The sequence below is a fragment of the Dipodomys merriami genome, unplaced genomic scaffold (assembly GCF_024711535.1).
Source record: "Dipodomys merriami isolate MVZ:Mamm:240054 unplaced genomic scaffold, mDipMer1.0.p SCAF_12, whole genome shotgun sequence".
NCBI classification, from domain to species: Eukaryota; Metazoa; Chordata; class Mammalia; order Rodentia; family Heteromyidae; genus Dipodomys; species Dipodomys merriami.
In genome coordinates, this window is record NW_027202493.1 from 24,397,248 (window position 1) to 24,416,280 (window position 19,033).

At 38.7% G+C, this 19,033-nt stretch overlaps 1 protein-coding gene across 8 annotated transcripts in view; it reads right to left on the reverse strand.

Annotated features, from left to right (window-relative positions):
• Tenm3 (teneurin transmembrane protein 3) overlaps positions 1 to 19,033 on the reverse strand; it is a 608,309-nt gene that overhangs the window by 470,973 nt on the left and 118,303 nt on the right. Inside the window, exon 1 of one of the 8 annotated variants that reach the window (XM_070016438.1) lies at positions 7,624 to 7,662. The exons of the other annotated variants lie outside the window; for them this stretch is intronic. The gene's annotated coding sequence lies outside the window, so the exon portion shown is untranslated. Of the gene's footprint in view, positions 1 to 7,623; positions 7,663 to 19,033 lie in introns of those variants that run through there. 8 annotated transcript variants of the gene reach the window in all.

Below are 19,033 nucleotides of genomic sequence, written 5' to 3' on the forward strand. Positions count from 1 at the left end.
GGAGTTGGCTCTTTCTGAGGAGGGATTTTAATCTAAGACTAAGAAATTAAATCTGTGTAACAGGGTGGAAGGAGGTGCACTGAGTGCTTAAAGAGCCCATGTCAAAACCAGGAGCCAGGCCAAGTGTGGGGCCACAGGGGGCCTGGAGCACAGAAGGGGCTGGAGAAAGTCCTTGACTATGAATGCAAAGAAACAATAGTGCAGGGGAAGAACTGAATCACTCCAACTGACACCAAGTCCCAGGCCTAGGACAGAGGAACTACAGTTATATTGGAATTCGGATTTTTCACAAATGGCCTAGTCAAGGCCCTCTCTGAGGCTAAAGCCCTGAGGGCTGTTTTCTGTGCTCCCTTTGTATCGACGACAAACCCCATCTAGGAGTGGATGCACTCTCTCCGAACTTGCACTTTCGAGACCCTAAACAACACAAGCAGAGAGCTTTAACACTACCAGGAACTGCTATTCATAGTTGGCATATAAGAGAAGTAATTATTAGTACACAGTTAACATGCAGTTCTGGGACTTTAGATGGTAATTTATCTTGGAACAAGGCAGATTGACTGGCTTGGGCACTGAAGATCAAGGGATATTTTTAGTCTTACATCTAAGAAGAAATGGAAAATGGATTGGAGCCCCTTTTTCCATTTATTATGGAAAGCATAATACATTCACTTGAAAAACAGCATCTTTAAGTCAGATGAGTGGCTCATGCCTATAATCCCAGTTAACCCAGAGGCATAAGTAAGAACATCATAATCCAGGCCAGACTGGGGAAAAAGTAAAACCCTCATCTCAGCAAAGAAGCTAGATGTAGTAGGGACCATGCCTGTCATCCTAGCAACTCAGGAGGCAAAAGCAGGAGGCTCTCAGCCCAGGTTAACCTATCAAAAACCCACAAGACCCTAATGGAACACTAACTATACAAGTTGAGTTGACAGGGATATCAACTGGCAGAGCATCTATCTAGCAAGCACAAGGTTCTGAGGTAAAATCCATTGCAACAATGAGATATACAAGACATTATGTTGAAAAACTAACTTTAAAACTTTGGCGTGGGGGATAGAAGGAGGAAACAGTGGGGTGGGGGAGATGGGAAGGGATGGGAAGGGGAAACAAAGGAGGCGGCAACAATGCTTGATAAGAAATGTACTCATTACCTTGCTCATGTAATTGTAACCCCTCTGTACGGTATTTTCACAAAAAACAGAAACAAAAAACCCCAGCAACTTTATTTCAAAGAACATGACAACTGAGAAAAATAATTTATCTAAACATTTATAGGACTGAATAATTGTGTCAGTTATTTTTATTGGCTCAAACCATATGAAATTGCCAATATTCTACTATTGTCACATCGTTTTTCCAGAAGTGCACAAACATAGAGCTGACCTTTTGTAAATACAACTTGGTTTTCAGTTGCAACACTAATGGAATGATAAGATTTGAGTTCTCATCATGAGAAAGGAGAATAGAAAGGAATCCAGCATGTGAAGAGTCAGGGCCCGCAGTATGCTAGGCCATGTATGCTCATAATTAGGTGAATAACAGTACTGAGATAGTTAGAAAAATAGAGATCCAAAGAGATGAATCTTAAAACACTGTGTAAAATCCAAGCAACATCTAATGCATCCTGTCTTATGTATTCTCTTCTTCCAGTATTCCTTTTCAAATGAGTAGAAATCTGTATTTTCTCTTTCCAAGGGAATCAGACATAAAGAAATGTTGCTCAGAAAGTTAAGAACAAATTAGCACAAACTATTCCTTCTTTTAAAAATGTAATATTTGTGCAGGGATATAACTCAGTGATATAGCATGTCTTCTGTATGCATAGATCATAGATTTAATCTTCAGCAACTAGAAAATAAAAACTGGAGGCCAGGGTGTAGGTCAGTGGTAGAGTACCTTTGTAGCATATACAAGGTCCTGGGTATGATTCCCAGTACACATGGGAAAGCAGGGAGATAATACTTAGTATTTAAAACCATAGTACTTCAAAAGTACGTTTGAACAAGGTGCTGGTGGCTCATCTATCGTCCTAGTTACTCAGGAGACTGAAGATCACAGTTCAAAGCTAACTCAGGGCATGATAGCCTCTGAGACTCTTATCTCCAATTAACCACCAAAAAATAAAAATAAAAAACAATAAAAGGAAGTGGAGCTATGGTTCAAGTGGTAGAGTACCAGCCTTCACCAAAATAAGCTGAAGGCCCGGGCTCAGGCCCTGAGTTTAAGCCTCAGTACCAGCACACACACAGACACAAAAGTGTTTTTGGTGAAGAGTAAGATATCACAATCAAAGCCAGAAATCTCATTATGTAAGCATACAGCAGTGCTAAATGTCTTAATTGATCCAAAATGGGAAATAAGAGGTTTTCAACTATAAATCTATGCATTCTGAATCCTTAATGGGCCATGCTAGTGTGACAAACCAACTAGTTACAGCCAATTAGCTTCCAGTAAATCTTTTGGTAGATCAAGGATTGTTCTGATTATAAACATCTCTAGTTTGGAAATTACTTTTATGATGTATAGTACACAGATCAATCAAAATAGCCCATGAGCTTTATCCCTTAATAATTAATTTTACATCCTTATCAAGAAAAATACACTATGATCAGATACTCACAAGTATTTTTATATATTTAACAGTGAGACAAATATTTTGTAATAAAATATAATAAGATACTAAAGAATTTCAGAATGAGTTAAAAATTCTTGTATCCATGAATCCAAATCGATTAAGTTTAACTCAGTTTTGGTTTTCCCCAGTTGGTCAGTTCCCTTATGTTAATTTTCCAACCCTGACAGCTAAAATAGCCCCAGTAAACAGTTATATCTTCCTTGGTGAGTGGCTGGTGCACATGTCACACTGATTTCTTCTGCAAAACAAAACATAAAAACTCAAATAGCATATGAAATGAAAAATAATCGGATGAAAGGTTTAATCACAATTTTTACTGCCTCCCTTATATTATTTGTTTTGCTCGTGTGTATGACTTCTGCTTTTTGAAGCCTTACAGTTTTAACATTGCTGTTTTCTTTTTGCTACAAGGATGCCACTCTTAAAATAGAAGAACTCAAAAGGCACATTCACCACTTGCTTCTAGACAATAACTCCTGAATGAATGACACACTCTGTCTTATATCACCAATAACACATCACCCTTTTCTTATCATGCCAGAAAGCCTCATTAATTGAAATAGAATAGGAGTGAATTAGGTAAAATCATTTCACGTTCATATAAAATCATCCATACTCGCTCACTCAAAATAAAATGGAAGTTGCCAATTTTGTCAACAACGTTACACCCTCTTTCCTCGTTCTATATCTGAATATTTTTAAGAATAAAGTCATTAAGCCTCATTGAACAATAAGAAATGATGGAAACATTCACAGCAGAAGAAGAAATGCATCAAGAAGGGACTTTAAAGAATCAATAGATTATGCTTGTCGATGTTCTGGTTTTCAGGAATTCTGAGTCATGTCTTTAAAAAAGGATCGTCTATACATTGTTAGGTTGTGTCTACGCAGAGGATTCCAAATGTAACGGGACTTGACACCATTTGGCAGACTTGGTTAAGGCAGGGCTGTGGTCAGCAATACAGCAGCATTTGGATAAGATTACCAGAGTAGGTCCTTAATTTGGATCTTGCTAGAATGCACTATTTCATTCCCAGCTTTTTGGGGGAACAAAACATCCTTTATGTCTCTTTTTCAGATGGGGCCACAAGGAGACGTGACCATGGGGACTTTCCAAACCGCTCCTCACCAGACCCTCTCTCTGAAGTCAACTTCTGCCCCACACTAAGTCAAAGCTGGAACACAAATGCCTCTATCCTTCTGGTTAAAAAGCAGAATCTGTTTAGGGATTAAAAGCTAGGGTGAGAAATACTAGAGTGAATACTGAATGTTTCAGAGCAGCCACAAGGGTGACTTTCCATCCAGAATGTGGATCTTTTTTTGTTTTTAATTGTAAAGGTGATGTACAAAGGGGCTACAGTTACATAAGTCAGGTAATGAATACATTTATTTTTTAACAGTGCGACCACCCTTCCCTCATTTTCTCCAAGTATTTTCCCCTCCCGACCTCTCGACCCCCAAGTTGTATAGTTCATTCTCAACATAGTGTCTAGTGAGCATGAATGTGGATCTTAAGTTTAGAAATCTCAAATCTGGGCATCTTAAAATGTTGCCACTTAGATCTCCACTGCAGAAGTCACAGGCTGGTTCTAAGGAAAGACGCTGTTTCATAGGGCAACTCATCGAATTAGTAGCAAGGCTCTGAAAGGACTGTCTTTCTGTCATACTGTGTGTGTGTGTGTGTGTGTGTGTGTGTGTGTGTGTGTGTGTGTGTGTGTGTGTGTGTGTCTGTCTGTTTCTCTCTCTCTCTCTCTCTCTCTCTCTCTCTCTCTCTCTCTCTCTCTCTCTCTCTCTCTCTCTCTCTCTCTCTCTCTCTTTCTCTCTCTCAGCTTGCTGTGGAAAGCAGAAGGCATGGGACTTAGAGAGTGGCCTCTGAAACTCTGACCTCAGTAATTTTGACTCACTGGTACAGGAAATTCTGAGGCTACTCAGGACTGTGATGGTTTAGGAAGCAGAGAACACCAAAAAGCCCAAGTCCTCCATACATCTCCCCATATATTCCACTAATTGCCATTGTCAAGGCATTTAGGTTAACAAGCTCTTCTTTTAAAATGCAAATGTCCCCTGGGAGGGTTAAGCCTCATTCATACCTCAGTGCGAATTAGTTTAATTAGATAATCAGATCTAATTAATTGAGGGCTCAGGGAAAGAGAGTTTTGATTGAGGTGGGCCAAAGGGAGGAAAAATTTGGAAGGGATTTGGGTGGAGCCTATGAAGAATAGGAGAAGGCCTGAAGATGTTGTGTCACCAACTATTAGAGAGCTCCACAAAGAGCGGAGAATCCAAGCCAAACTGTCTACTCTTCTGTTTTGTTCAAGGACTTAGGGTGCCAGACGCTATTGAAAACCACTAACTGAAAGACATAATGATTTGTTTGCAGGCTGTAAGTCTCATCTTTCCTCTGTTCCTACTCATTCGGTTTGGCCAACTTTTCATATCTCCAGTAAGGAAGAGAGAATAGGAAGATTAAAGAGGAAGACAGATGGCTTGTTCTAACTTCTTCTCTGTGAGTCCCACACCAGGATCTCCAGGTGTCACTGCAGGGAAGACATTACCCCCATCCAGCTTCTGTTAGTTCCCTTGTGCCAAATCTGATGTGGTGTTTGAGCCCCCATGCAGAGTGCTTCCAGTGATGATCGTCAGCAACATAAGATGACTAGGAAAGCCAGACTCACCTCTGAACCATGGAATTTATTTGCAGTGATAGTCTGAGCTCAAAGATTGGAATAAAGCTACCTCACTCACAGAGTGGTCACAAGGTTGAACCAAAATAATGAAGTTAAGCAATTAATAAGGTGTCTGACAGAAGCTTGTGTTCAAGAAAGGTGGCTAGCATCAGTGAGTGGATGGGTGTGTGTGGGGGGGGGAGGGTTTGTAATATAATAAGCCCAGCTTCAAAGCTGCATAATCTTCAGACTGCTTGCTCTGTCTGAAGTGAACTCCCCTTCATCATTTAGCTCTTGGCTGTAATGTCCTTTCCCATGGGAAATGTTAGAGCAAAACTCCAAGTTCCACATGTTCCCTTAGCATGTAACATTAGTGTCACACAGATGGCTCCTGCTTATTCATCTATACTTTCGAAGTCCCCTAAACACTATATTCTCCAAGCTTAGCACATAGCACATCCGATGTCTATTTCAGAATGAGTAGAGGGGAAAAGACCAAGGAGTCTTTTTGATTGGGAGGCAGATAAGAACACAGATCCTTTTCTCACAAGACAGGTGATTGTCTCCAAATACTAATATTCTGTAACACTGGAAAAATAAAACAAAATATTTTAGGAAAACATGTCTATTACAGTACTTGGCTGGATCATAAGGGATCAAAATCTAATTCTGAGGTGCCTTTGACATAGAAAACACACTGAATTGTGCAAAGGGAGAATTCCATGAACAGAAAAGTTCCCACAGGGCTGGGAAGGTGGCTCAGTGGTAGAGCGCTTGCCTTGCATGCATAAGACCCTGGGTTCAATTCCTCAGCACCACATAAGCAAAAAGAAAAAAAGCTGGAAGTGGTGCTGTGGCTCAAGTGGTTGAGTGCTAGCCTTGAGCTGAAGAGCTGAGGGACAGCACCCAGGCCCAGAGTTCAGGCCCCATGACCTGACCCCCCCCCCAAAAAAAGAAAGTTCCCACAATGCACTCCAGAGCCAGACTGACTACTGCAAATGGCTGCCTTTTATGCCTCCCACCCTAAGCTGAGATGCAGGTATAAACATGTCCACCTTCTAGATCCCTTATTCTTATCATACCTTTTTATAGTCTCATATTTTTCTCATTAAAAGAAATATAACAGTGCCAATTTATTCTTTAGCATTGTAGTTAGTCCCATAAACAACAGAAGGCACTCATATGGCAAAAAACAGCTTTTTATGGGCTGAACAAGGGAAAAAAAGGATAAGCACACACACACACACACACACACACACACACACACACACACACAATGTGGGGGTGGGAAGGACTTTTCATGGTCTCTTATTGGAGCTGTCCAAGTTTTAATAAGATTACTAAGAAAAGCATTCTGGAGAAGAGGAATATAGTCAGAGACTATATTCTCTCCTCTGAACCCTATATAAACAGCTGAGTGCAGGAGCAGAAAATGTCTAGAGAGATGCTGTGTGTCAAAATGAATTCTCTGTGCTGACTCTGTGCCCACATCTCTACATCCCTTGGTCTGCTCTCTTATTCTTTGATTGTGTGTTCATTACAACCTTGGAGAAGATGCTGTGATGAGGAAGGGATGTATGGTTGTAAGTTAGACTGGTTTTGATTCCAATCATGGCTCTGACAGCTAATTCTTTGTGACTGGTGGTAGATCATGCTGCCTCTCTGAATGTGGAAATGCTGATCATTATTATTAGGTCTTATAGTAGTCTTAAATGTTAAATGATGTAGAATCCAGAACTGCACCTGGTACACGATCAATACTCTTACAACTAACTCCATGGAGTTACAAACTTGTAATCCCAGCTACTCAGAAAACAGAGGCAGGAAGAAGAAGAGAGTCTGAGGCCATCCAAGGCAAAGTGACTAACTCAACTGGGCCCTGTAGCTGCAATCCTTCCAACTCAGGAAGCTGAGATATGGAGGATTGTGGTTTGAGGTAAGCCTGGGCCACACATCTAAAATGTCTTCATTTTAATCAATAAAAAGCTTGGCTATGTTGTCATATACTTGTCATCCTACCTATGGAGGAAGTGTAAATGAGACTGCTCTCCAGGCAAGCCTAGAAATAAAATGAGATCCTACAAAAAAAAAAGTAAAAAGGAATGGGGGTGTGGCTCAAATGTTAGAGTGGCTGCCTAGCAAGAACAAGGCTTTGAATTCAAACCCTACTACCACCAAAATCAAAACCAAAAACCATCTGAATCTATGATTACTTGTACTTCTTGTTCCTCATTTCCTATGATCTTCCAGCATATATGTCCACACTGATTTTAGTTCTCACACACTGATGTGACATCACACACAGTCATGCCTTACCTCTTCATTTCTGAGTTCCTTTTGGGGCCCTTCTTGGGGCAAATTTGGCTGCAACGCTGTACAAGATGGCAAAGAACTCATGGGCATCCCCAAAGGGACTCATGTACAAGTCATGTTGCTCAGCCCACACATCAATACCTCCAGAGAGAAGATAAAATAAGTCTTTGGAAAATAACAGGTTATTTAACTTGGACACAACATCTATGTATATTCTAATATGAATCTTGGAAAGTTAGATGCCAGTTGAATTACTTAACACATCCCTGCTCTTGCATTTCTAATCTGTTTTTTTTGTCTTTGAATGTGTGTATGAGACTGGAATGTATTACTTTATATAAGTTGGTGTATCAAACATTACTCCCTGCTACGGGCTGGTGGTAGAAAAATTCAGTTCATTGGAATCAGATTGGATTGAATTCAATTTCAGTTTCTGTTTTTTTTTCTATTGTGTATATTTGGAGGAGGTATTGTACTCTGAAATTGGCTTCTCCACCCTAAAACATAACAGCAGGTAATACATGTATGCCTCATAGTAACTGATGCTAACTACTAAACTATTCCAGCCACTCATTCAATAGATGTTTCTTGAAAACACTCTCTGTGTTAGGCTCACACATACATATTGGGCATAGAGTGATAAATGTGATAGACACAATTCCTGTCCTCTTAGACTTACATGCAAACAGGTCAACAAACAGAGTTTAATTATTTCATAAGTGATAAATACTTAGAGAAAAATAAGGAAGGCAATAGGCATGAAAGGAATTGCCGAGGGGAGGAACAACTACTTTTCCCCAAATAGTCAGGAATAGTATTTCTTAGGAAGTCATATTTGAACTAATGAACAGGTCAGTCATTAGGAATGGAAAGGAAGGATATATGGGAGATGTGAGGAGAGAATATTTCAAATGGAAGGAACAAGTTATACATATTCTTAGAACTGGAAGAACGTAGTGCAATCTAGATAACAGCAGAAAGCATGTGAAGCTGGTTCAGAAGAATGAGTGGGCTAGGGGATTTGAGGAGGAGAGAGAGCCAGATCACACTAGCATTATAAGTACCAAATTCAAATTTTAGCTGCGCACAATAGAAAATGACTGGAGAGTTTTATGAGGAGTTGTGATGTATTTATGTCCCAACCAATTTCTCTTGCTGTTGATTGTAAAGTGGACCAAGTTCTGGGAGCAAGGGAGAGACAGAAAGGGAGGGGGAAGGCTGAAAGTACTAGAAAGAAGGATCTCATAAGAGTCTTTTGAGGTAGTTCAGGGCAGAGATACTTGTAGTCACTGAGCAAACTTGCCTGGAATTTACCATGAGCAAGAAAAGTAGATGACAAAGAAGGATTGAGACTCCCCTACATTCTGAGAACTGTCATCAATTGGGGCTGAACACTGTCCAGTACGTGAAGCAAGTAGACCTTGTCCCAATAGTCACCATCTCTAACCTGCTGACTCTCCAAACAAAGCCAAGGTAAGGGAGGGAGAAAATGACAGTGGGATCCACCAGCCTTGAGGTACAGTATGGTGACAACTTTCTCCTTCACAATTAAAAGCCAAAGGAGGAAATATGGTAGCCACAAATGTGCTGGTAGAAAGTGGAGAATGGTGTTCCCATCTTTCGTTGAGCAGAAGTGGAAAATGGTGCTCCAATCATTGGTTGAACAGCCATTAAGGGCCCCAGTTGATTTGCTGATTGATGCAGAGCTTATCTGAGGGGGGAAGAGAGAAATATAGAGGATGTGGAAGTGACAGAAAAATGTAGCTATCTGCATTCCCAGTGACTAAGGCATAGTTGTCTTAGTTCATAATAAACACACCACTGGATTTAGGCTATGTTGCCTGTAACTTTAACCATTTCCAGCAAGAAATTTTCTTTCCAGTTTAGGGAATTACAGAAACAAGAGATTGGAGCTAATTTCTAGCCAAGAGAATTGAGGTGAGTTACTTAGGTGAATAGCTCAAGCTGGATGGATCTCATCTCATAGAGTATACTGGGAAAATCTAGGATAGCGAGAGAAGATGCTGGCAGGGATGTGGCCAAAAGGGAACACTACTATACTGTTGGTGGGAGTGAAAACTTGTTAAGCCATTCTGGGAAGGAGTATGGAGGTTCCTCAGAAGACTAAACATAGAGCTCCTCTATGATCCAGCAATCCCATTCCTGGGCTTTTACTCAAATGACCACAAATAAGCCTATACTAAAGCTACCAGCACAACCACATTCATTGCAGTATTATTTACCATAGCTAAGATATGGAACCAACCCAGATGCCCCTCAGTAGAAGAATGGACTAAGAAAATGTAGTATATATGCACAATAGAATTCTATGCTTTCATGAAAATGACATCACCCCATTCCTAAGTAAATTGAAAGACTTGGAAACAATCATAGTAAGGGAAGTAAGGCAGACCCAAAGAAACATAGGTTGAATGGTTTCCTCACTTGTAATAATTAGTGTGTGTCTAGGAGAGTCCTAGCAGAGGCTCACAATAGCTCAATATGTACATCTAACCATACAAAATGATGCTAATCAAAATGAACTCCAAGATATGGAAACGAGGTTTTTCTTTGTTGTTGTTTTTTCTTTTGTTTTATTTTCTTTTTCTTCTTTCAGTTTATCCCCTGTTGTCACTGTATTTAATTTTGGTACCCGTGTCTTATATACACATTTATTTGATTTGGGATAGGGAAGGGGAGCAAAAGAAAGAAATTAAATACAAATATATTTGGAACAGGTAAGTTCTACTAGCTCCCACACAGCCTGAAACAGAGCCCATGGACACAGAACAACCATTTATCCTATGATCACATTTTCTGTGTATAGAAAAAATGGTCTATATGATTCAACAGATTTCTAGAAACGTGTTGTTCTTGTTTGACTGATTTGGATTAGAAGATGTTCTCTACAAAAATGAGGTAGTATCCTCTTAAAAAGAAACAAACAAAAAACCCCTAAGTTAGTGATTGGAATCTAATATATAACAAAAGAGACCACAAGTCAAATCCACAGAATGAGGAGATAACTATTAATGAAACAGATGAAGAAAGAATGATATGATTGCTTTTTAGGTCAATGTTGGTCTGTTCTCTCTGGAACACAGTCATTCTGAATATGTTCTATTCATGCTAATGTATTCCATAGAGAGAAGGAATTTCTACCATAAACTTGTTTATTCTAAATGTATTCGAGCATCGGAGTGAAAGCATCTTATTGATGGTATTTAGCAAAGTTACTGAATTTGGGATTAAACTAAATGACACTTTTAAGGAGTATTGTGGAAATACATTAATATCTTAGCTATTTATTCCAGAAGTATAATTACTTTTGACATTATCAGTCAACCTTTGTAAATGCATTATAATAGATTTGAATGATACATTCTACATGTCTAAGGTTGGCCTTGAACTTGCTTCCTCCTGCCTTAGCCTCCTGAGTGCTAGAATTACAGGCATGTACCCCAACATTAAGCTTAAAAAAGGATGACATTTTATATTATGCAGTAAATATTATTAAAATGTCTGCCTTTGAATCTTGACATTTAAAAGTAATTCTGATCTTAAATTTTAATTCTATACACAGGCACCGTGCAGTTATTTAGATATGTCATGGAAATTTCAAAATGTCATCAATATTATGATTGCTGAAAAAAAAGAAATGTAAATATTTTTCACTTGAAGAAATAAAAAATAAAGGAATGTCTAAAAAATACTATTGAAACTTGCAAAGTTAAAAACCCATGGTAGGAAGTGGCTCAAGTGGTGGAGAGCTTGCCTTGAGCTGAAGAGTTGAGCGATAGCGCCCAAGCCCAGAGTTCAAGCCCCACAACTGACAAAAAAAAGAAAAACATGGTAACTAAAATAACCTAAACTAAAAAACAACTACGTTTACTTTTACTTTATCTTCACAAATTCTAGATAAGCATATAAAAAATTATCAAAGCTTTTGCTTGGAGAATTGTTCAGTGAGGTTCTGGGTTCAGGTCCCAGCACCACATACACACACACACACACACACACACACACACACACACACACACACACACACACACACACACACACACACACACACACACACACACACACACACACACACACACACACACACACACTTACCAAAGCAAACAAGTTATTATCTGAAATTGCTAAAAATGTACCCTGCTCCATGAGTATTATCTCAGACAGTTCTATTTTTTAATGCAATTAATAGCAAGATGGCAAATGTGTTCTTTTAGTCCTAAAATCTTACTCAAAATGTTATTAATGAGATAAGATCATTTACATAAAATGTGCAACCCCCTCTGAGTTCAGAGGTAATATTTTGTCACATGGGGAACTGAGTCTCCGATTAGCTGCTGAAACAGCAAATCCTCTCCCTAGAATGCCTTTGTTCTTTGACTCTGCATTTCCAGAAAGAGAGAAAAAAAAAACTATGCTAAATATTAACTTGTGTCTCTTTGACCCAGATTTCCTGAAAAACGTATCAAACAAGGGAAGGGATTCTTCACTGGATCCACACCACTCCAATTCCCAAAGATGGCTTTAAGAAAAGATTCCTTTGATGTTTAATAGAATCAGACGTTTGGACTAAAACAGTCCTGTCTCTCTCCTCTATCGCCGCCACCACCACTAACAATTATGAGCTTTCAGTGTTCTGAATAATTCACCATCTCATCTGTTCTGCTCAGTGTAAAGACAATGTGGAAAGTTACAAGGTCACTTTTTTTCCCCTTCCCAACTACTGACTTTTCCAACCCGACACCAGTCTGATTGGATGATACACCTAGTGTTTGACACGCTTCCCCTGACAGCTTCTTAACAGCCGTTAGTCTATTTAGCTTAGGGTATGAAAAATAATAAGGGTGCAATGGAGTGTCAGATTCCTTCCACAGTAATAAACACAGGTGCAGCGGCGCCCCCTTCATTTGGCCTCAATATGCTTAAGTCACTGTAGCATTACCTCTTCCTGCACTTTCTGTCTGATCTCAACCCACAAATATATTTAAAATATCAGAAGACTGCCTAGATGTCAATGGCATTTTACATATAACCCACATTTAAAAAAAATCAAAATGATACTAAGCTGTTTATGAGAGATTAACACCTGTGAATATGCCTCTCTGGGATTATCTGGGAAATCTTGCAAAGTCAGAGTCATGCAACCTGTAATCTAGGAATGGAAAGGAAACTGGAAAGCCAGCAGTGCTCTGATTTCATTCATTCATTTTTCATCTGAAAGTGACACCAGCCAGAGAAGAGCACATTTCTCTAACTCTGAAGTAGAATTCCAACCCTAAATGTCAATTTTTAAAACTTCAATGAAAGTCTCTCATATTTTATAACCTGAGACTCTATGAAGGATACACATTCTTAATGTTTTTAAAAGGGAAAAGCCATATAATAAACACTTGCTTTCTGGAGAAAAACTTACCACAGTATTGGAGTCATGCGCATATCTCAGGTCAAAACTGCAGTCCCACAAACACGACCCCAAACCACCCCCCCCCCAAACCTTGCAATCAGATACATTGCTGGGTTAACATTTCTCATGCTGCTTAAAACTACTTGTGCAGTATTCTTTTTATGCGGTATAATAAAATGTAAAGTGCTGAAAAATAGCAAGGAAAAAAGGGCCAAGAACATCCATATCCCTTTCACCTCATTCCTTCACAAACCATTGTTACACTGGCTGCTGCCTCTCATTATTTCCTCCTTTTTATTTCTGAGAATTTCAAAGCGAATTTCAGCTTTCCATTTCACCACAAATACAACAATACTGAAGCATTTATTTACTTGGTTTCTATTCTTGTTAATTTTGGAGAACCAAAATTATTTAATACAATTACTTATTCTCAGACATCCTGGGCCAGGCAAGATAGAGCATACCTATAAAACCCAACATTTGGTGGACTGAGGCAACAGGATCTTGAGTTTGATGCCAGCCTTGGCTATATAAAAAGATCTTCCCTTAAAAAGACAAAGGTTGGGAATGACTTAGTGGTAATGTGTTTACTTCGTATGTGCATGGTCCTATTCTCTACATTACCATAAAGGAAAAAAAAATCTATTAATGCAATATTATAATATGCTTTTCTTGTGATTTGTTAAAAAGGTAACAAGAATAAACTTTATAGACACTAGTTAATTCATTTCTTATCAAAAATAATTTTAAGATGATGATAATTGTAAGATCTTACATGTTTATAGCATCAATTATATCTAAATAAATGTTTGCTCACATATAGAGAAATATTCAGGGTAAAAAGTGATACTAGTAATAATATCTTGTTTTTTAACAGTGTGAGGATGAGTTTATAATGGGCAGATCTTTAAGAAAACAGGACTTTTTTTGTCAATGTATAACCTGTGAGTATATCTTCAAATATACCTGTTATTACAGAAACAATTAAACAGAAATATTAACAAACACATGCTTTTATGGTACTGATATTTCTAAATTGCAAGAAATTCTACCAAAGATGACTCATTTCATTATTAAAGACAGGGCTCCATATATCTTAGTTGCCTGAGATGGTTAGTCCTTATTAAAGAAAAACAAAGTAATTTTATAACTCAAAGACATGAAAGAGCATAGAAAACAATCTCTTATTCAATGAATTTTTAACTATATTAATGATAATGAGGAACGGTATGTAGGATAAACTACCCAAGGCAGATGAACAGCTTACAGGCATCATTTGGCACTGCCTAACCCCGCTTTCTTATAATTTCAGAATGAAGGAGGTATCTTGTCTGGTGGTTTGTAAATGCCATTCTTTGGGGCTCTTGGTAGGATATGGGGCAGGTACCTTGGAGGCCACTGGGTCAAGAGGCAAATCCTTTAGTCTCTTTCAAGAAAGCTTCTCCATTTCTTTCTGTTTTATGGAAAGTTCCCAAAAGTGGATAAAATCCAAAAAGGCTTGAGAAGTTCCCCTTTGCAGAGATGATCTAGAGAATTCATGTTATATATCCAGTCCACCTATCTATTTCGTGGGCCAGTTGGAACCAATGCAAAAATGTCTGTACAGAGTTACATTTTTTTATACCACATAGACTTGAAGCCCAATCTGGTGGCTGAAATAAAGTTTTTGATTTACAACAAGAAGGTGAGAAAAAGGAAGGATTTTTCAATGCAAGAACTCAGGTTCATAATGAATAAAAACAGATTTTTCCATACAAATAGAAATTATTATAAAACTTTGGTGGACATAAATTTCATTCTATGTGAAGATGAGAAAAACTATCAAAATTCCTCTTTTTTTCTTTAGCGTAGAAGATGAAATCTCAGTGACTATAATTTGGAGTGTAATTAGGAACAGTGCCTTCTCTCCCAAAATTTTAAATACAATTACATAGAAATGTTGACTGTTATACAAGTTTTTTGAAAAGTAAAATTAAAACAAAAGGGATTAGTGTATGGAGGGCAGTGGCCAAGGTAATATCCACTATGCCCAAGGCTCTGAGTTCAATTACCATTTTGTTCCCTACCCCCCACAAAGGCTACTTTGCAAATGAAAACATCCAGAGGCTAGGTACATAGATGGGATCCAGCCCTAAATGAGAAGCAGATGCCAGCACTGAATGGCTTGAAACAGTCTCAGACTATTTCCAAGGCTTTCCATTTCCTCATGAGTGGTAAAATATCATTCTTTCTAATAAATGAGTAGAATTCCAGTGTGTGTGTGTGTGTGTGTGTGTGTGTGTGTGTGTGTGTGTGTGTGTGTGTGTGTGTGTGTGTGTGTGTGTGTGTGTGTGTGTGTGTGTGTGTGTGTGTGTGTGTGTGTGTGTGTGTGTGTGTGTGTGTGTGTGTGTGTGTGTGTGTGACTTTTTCTTGATCCATTCATCCATTGTGGAGCACCTGGTCTGATTCCATAACTTGGCTATGGTGAATAGTGCTGCAGTGAACATGGTTGTGATGATAGCTTTACTATAATCTTGTTTGTGTTCTACTGGATAAGTGCAATTGCTAGGTGTCCTCTGGAACAGCCCGTTCATGGAGGAGTTAGGTACCTCCACTGGGTCCTAGAACTAAGGATCCCAGTGTTATTCTTTGCATGAACCTGTTACAGCTCTGTGAGGGTGACTGGAAAAAATGCTGCCTTTGGGCCCATTAGTCTTGGCAAAGTGGTGCTCAATCCTCTGGTGTCAAAGGTCTTGTTGAAAGAGAAGAATATGTAGTCTCTGCCATGTGTGGTGTCAAAGGTATGTTTTGACAACCCCAATGAACCTTTGCCTGAGATAGTAAATGAAAAGTGACTGGAAACCTCTAGGGCCCAGCAAAATCACAAGGAAAAGCAGGCAACCTCAGCTCTTAGTTTGGAGATGAAGTCCACTGTAAAAATTATGAAGCGTATGAGGAAGATGACTGTTTAAGAATTTCTACCATGGTCAGAAATCTTACTCCAAGAGGTAAAAAAAAAATTTAAAAATTTAAAGCTGAGTTTATAAAGAGAGAAGGAAAAGACTACACAAACAGCTCATGAATATAGCATACATCCTTCTTTTCTACTCCTCCCATTTATATATAATTCTCTATACAATTTACATATAATTCTTATACATATTTAAGATTTCTGGATGTTGGCATGTCATTATATGTTGTGAGTAGTTTAAATCTAAGCTTCTAGTTTGGTTCGTTCACTCATCTAGTCTCCAGGAACAACATCTTGCCTTGTACATTGGAACGTATTCCTTATATGATATTTCCTATGCACTATTTCCAAAATATCCCATACAGAAATACAATTTAATGCAATTCTATGGTACGAAGAATACAAATCCATATTTTAACCTAAGTTTTATACTAATAATATATTAACACCATACTACCCACAGTGAGTGATCAACCAATTTTCATCTTTACTGATGTCTTTGTCACATATTAATCACATCATGAAATGTCCCAAGGGATGGAACATATTTCTGCTCCTTTTTACTTGGCAAGGACTTCTGGCACAGGGAAGGGTCAGAAAACAAGCCAGTGGTAAAATTAGGGCCAGAATACTAGACTTCTGGCACTTTTTGTTGTTATTGTTGTTGGTCATGGGGCTTGAACTCTGGGCCTGGGCACTGTCCCTGAGCTCTTGAGCTCAAGGCTAGCAGTCTACCACTTCAGCAACAGCACCACTTCCAGTTTTTTGGTGGTTTTTGGAAATAAGAGTCTCAGGGACTTTCCTGCTCAGGTTGGCTTTGAATCATGATCCTCAGATCTCAGCCTCCTGAGTAGCTAGGATTACAGGTATGTGCCATGAGTGCCTGGCACATCTTATTTTCTAACAATAACCACCTTCATCATTATAATATAAAAAGGTAGTATTTATATTAAGGTTCATTGTGAACCACAAATACATGTAACTCCAAGAGATAGTGTTAAACTCCACTTCATGTATAAAGTTACAGAAACCCAAAGGTTAAGTTGCATCTAGGTCATACCCTAATTTGAGGTTTTTTTTTTTTTTTTATAGGTAATTGTTCTCCAACCTTGGTTTGCATGGACAAATATAAGTGGCAGAAGTGGTGCTGTGGCTTAAGCAGTAGAGCACTCACCTTGAGCTGAAGAGCTGAGGGACAGTGCCCAAGCCTAGAGTTCAAGCCCCATGACCAATATATATATATATATATGTATATATATATATATATATATATATATGTATATGTATATATGGCAAAAATGTACTGACAAGATGGAGGCAAAGTAGAATCACTGTAACAGGGGTACAGTGGATGGAAAGGGGGGCCTACCAGCAAACTGCTTGCTTAGTCTCTGTTACAAATCTTGCTTGTTGTCATTTTCTACTATTATTGCAATTGAAGGTGGTGTCTAAAAATTTCCTTGGGAGAGTTTAAAATTTCCTGCTGAGGTTGGAATTGGAGAAACCCTAGGTCTCCTTGGCACAGGCCGAAATTTTCTTAATAGAGACCCGGAAATTCAACAAATCAAAGAAAAGTTGGACAAATGGGATTGCATGAAGTTGCAGAGCTTCTGCATGGCAAAGGACATAGCTAGCAAGATCCATAGAAAGCCTATGGATTGGGAGAAGATCTTCACTAGCCATACAACGGACAAGGCTCTCATATCTAAAATATACTTGGAACTCAAAAAATTAAATCCCCCAATAACAAATCTTCAAAGAAACAACTGCCCAATTAATAATTGGGCTAAAGACTTCAAGAGAAACTTCTCTGAAGAGGAAAGAAGGATGGCCAATAGACACATGAAGAAATGCTCAACCTCCCTAGCCATAAAAGAAATGCAAATCAAAACAACATGGAGATACCACCTCACCCCAGTTAGAATGGCTATAATCAAGAACTCTAATAACAACAGATGCTGGAGGGGATGTGGACAGAAGGGAACCCTACTGCATTGTTGGTGGGAGTGTAAACTTGTTTAACCACTTTGGAAAGCAGTATGGAGGTTCCTCAGAAGACTCCACATAGAGCTCCCCTATGACCCAGCAATCCCACTTTTGGGCATTTACCCAAATGCTTACAAACAAGACCACACTAAAGCTACCAGCAAGACTATGTTTATTGCAGCACTATTTACTATAGCTAAGATATGGAACCAACCCAGATGCCCCTCAGTAGATGAATGGAGCAAGAAAATGCGGTATATATACACAATGGAATTCTATGCTTCTATCAGAAAGAATGACATTGCCCCATTTGTTAGGAAATGGAAAGACTTGGAAAAAATTATATTAAGTGAAGTAAGCCAGGCCCAAAGAAACATAGGTCCCATGGTTTCCCTTATTTGCAATATCTAATATATGTCTGAGTCAAGCAGAAAAGGTCAGATAAGGTGATGTTAGGGAAATGATCCCTAAGATATGTATTCAAATGTTTTTTTTTCTTTCATGCGATTGTTTCTAACACATTTATACGATTATTTCTTCGTTGCTTTGTATGTCTCTCCCCCATGGTATAACCCCTGCTTTCACTGTATTTGATGTCGGTATAATTTGTGGAGGGGAAGGGGTAAAACAAATTGTTTAAATAGGGATACAGGTGGACCCATTGTAACAATGAGATGTACAAGTCGTTATGTCGAAAAGGAACTTTACAACTTTGGTGCGGTGGGGGGGAGAGCGGGGAAGATTGGGGGGTCAGGGGGAGGATGGAAAGGGATAGGAAGGGGAAACAAAGGAAGAGGCTACAATGCTTGATAAGAAATGTACTCATTATCTTGTCCATGTAATTGTAACCCCTCTGTACAGTATTTTCACAACAAAAAAAGTTTCCTGCTGAGTGCTATTTATTGATAGAACTGGACCACATGGTAAAATAAAGAAAAAAAATCATAATGTACTGGCAGCTAGAGCAGCTGTGCCTTCAGTAGTTTGATAAGTTATAGAACAGATTATCTTCTGTTTTGTCATTGTTTTACAAGTCAGTGCAGTCCTGCTTTGGT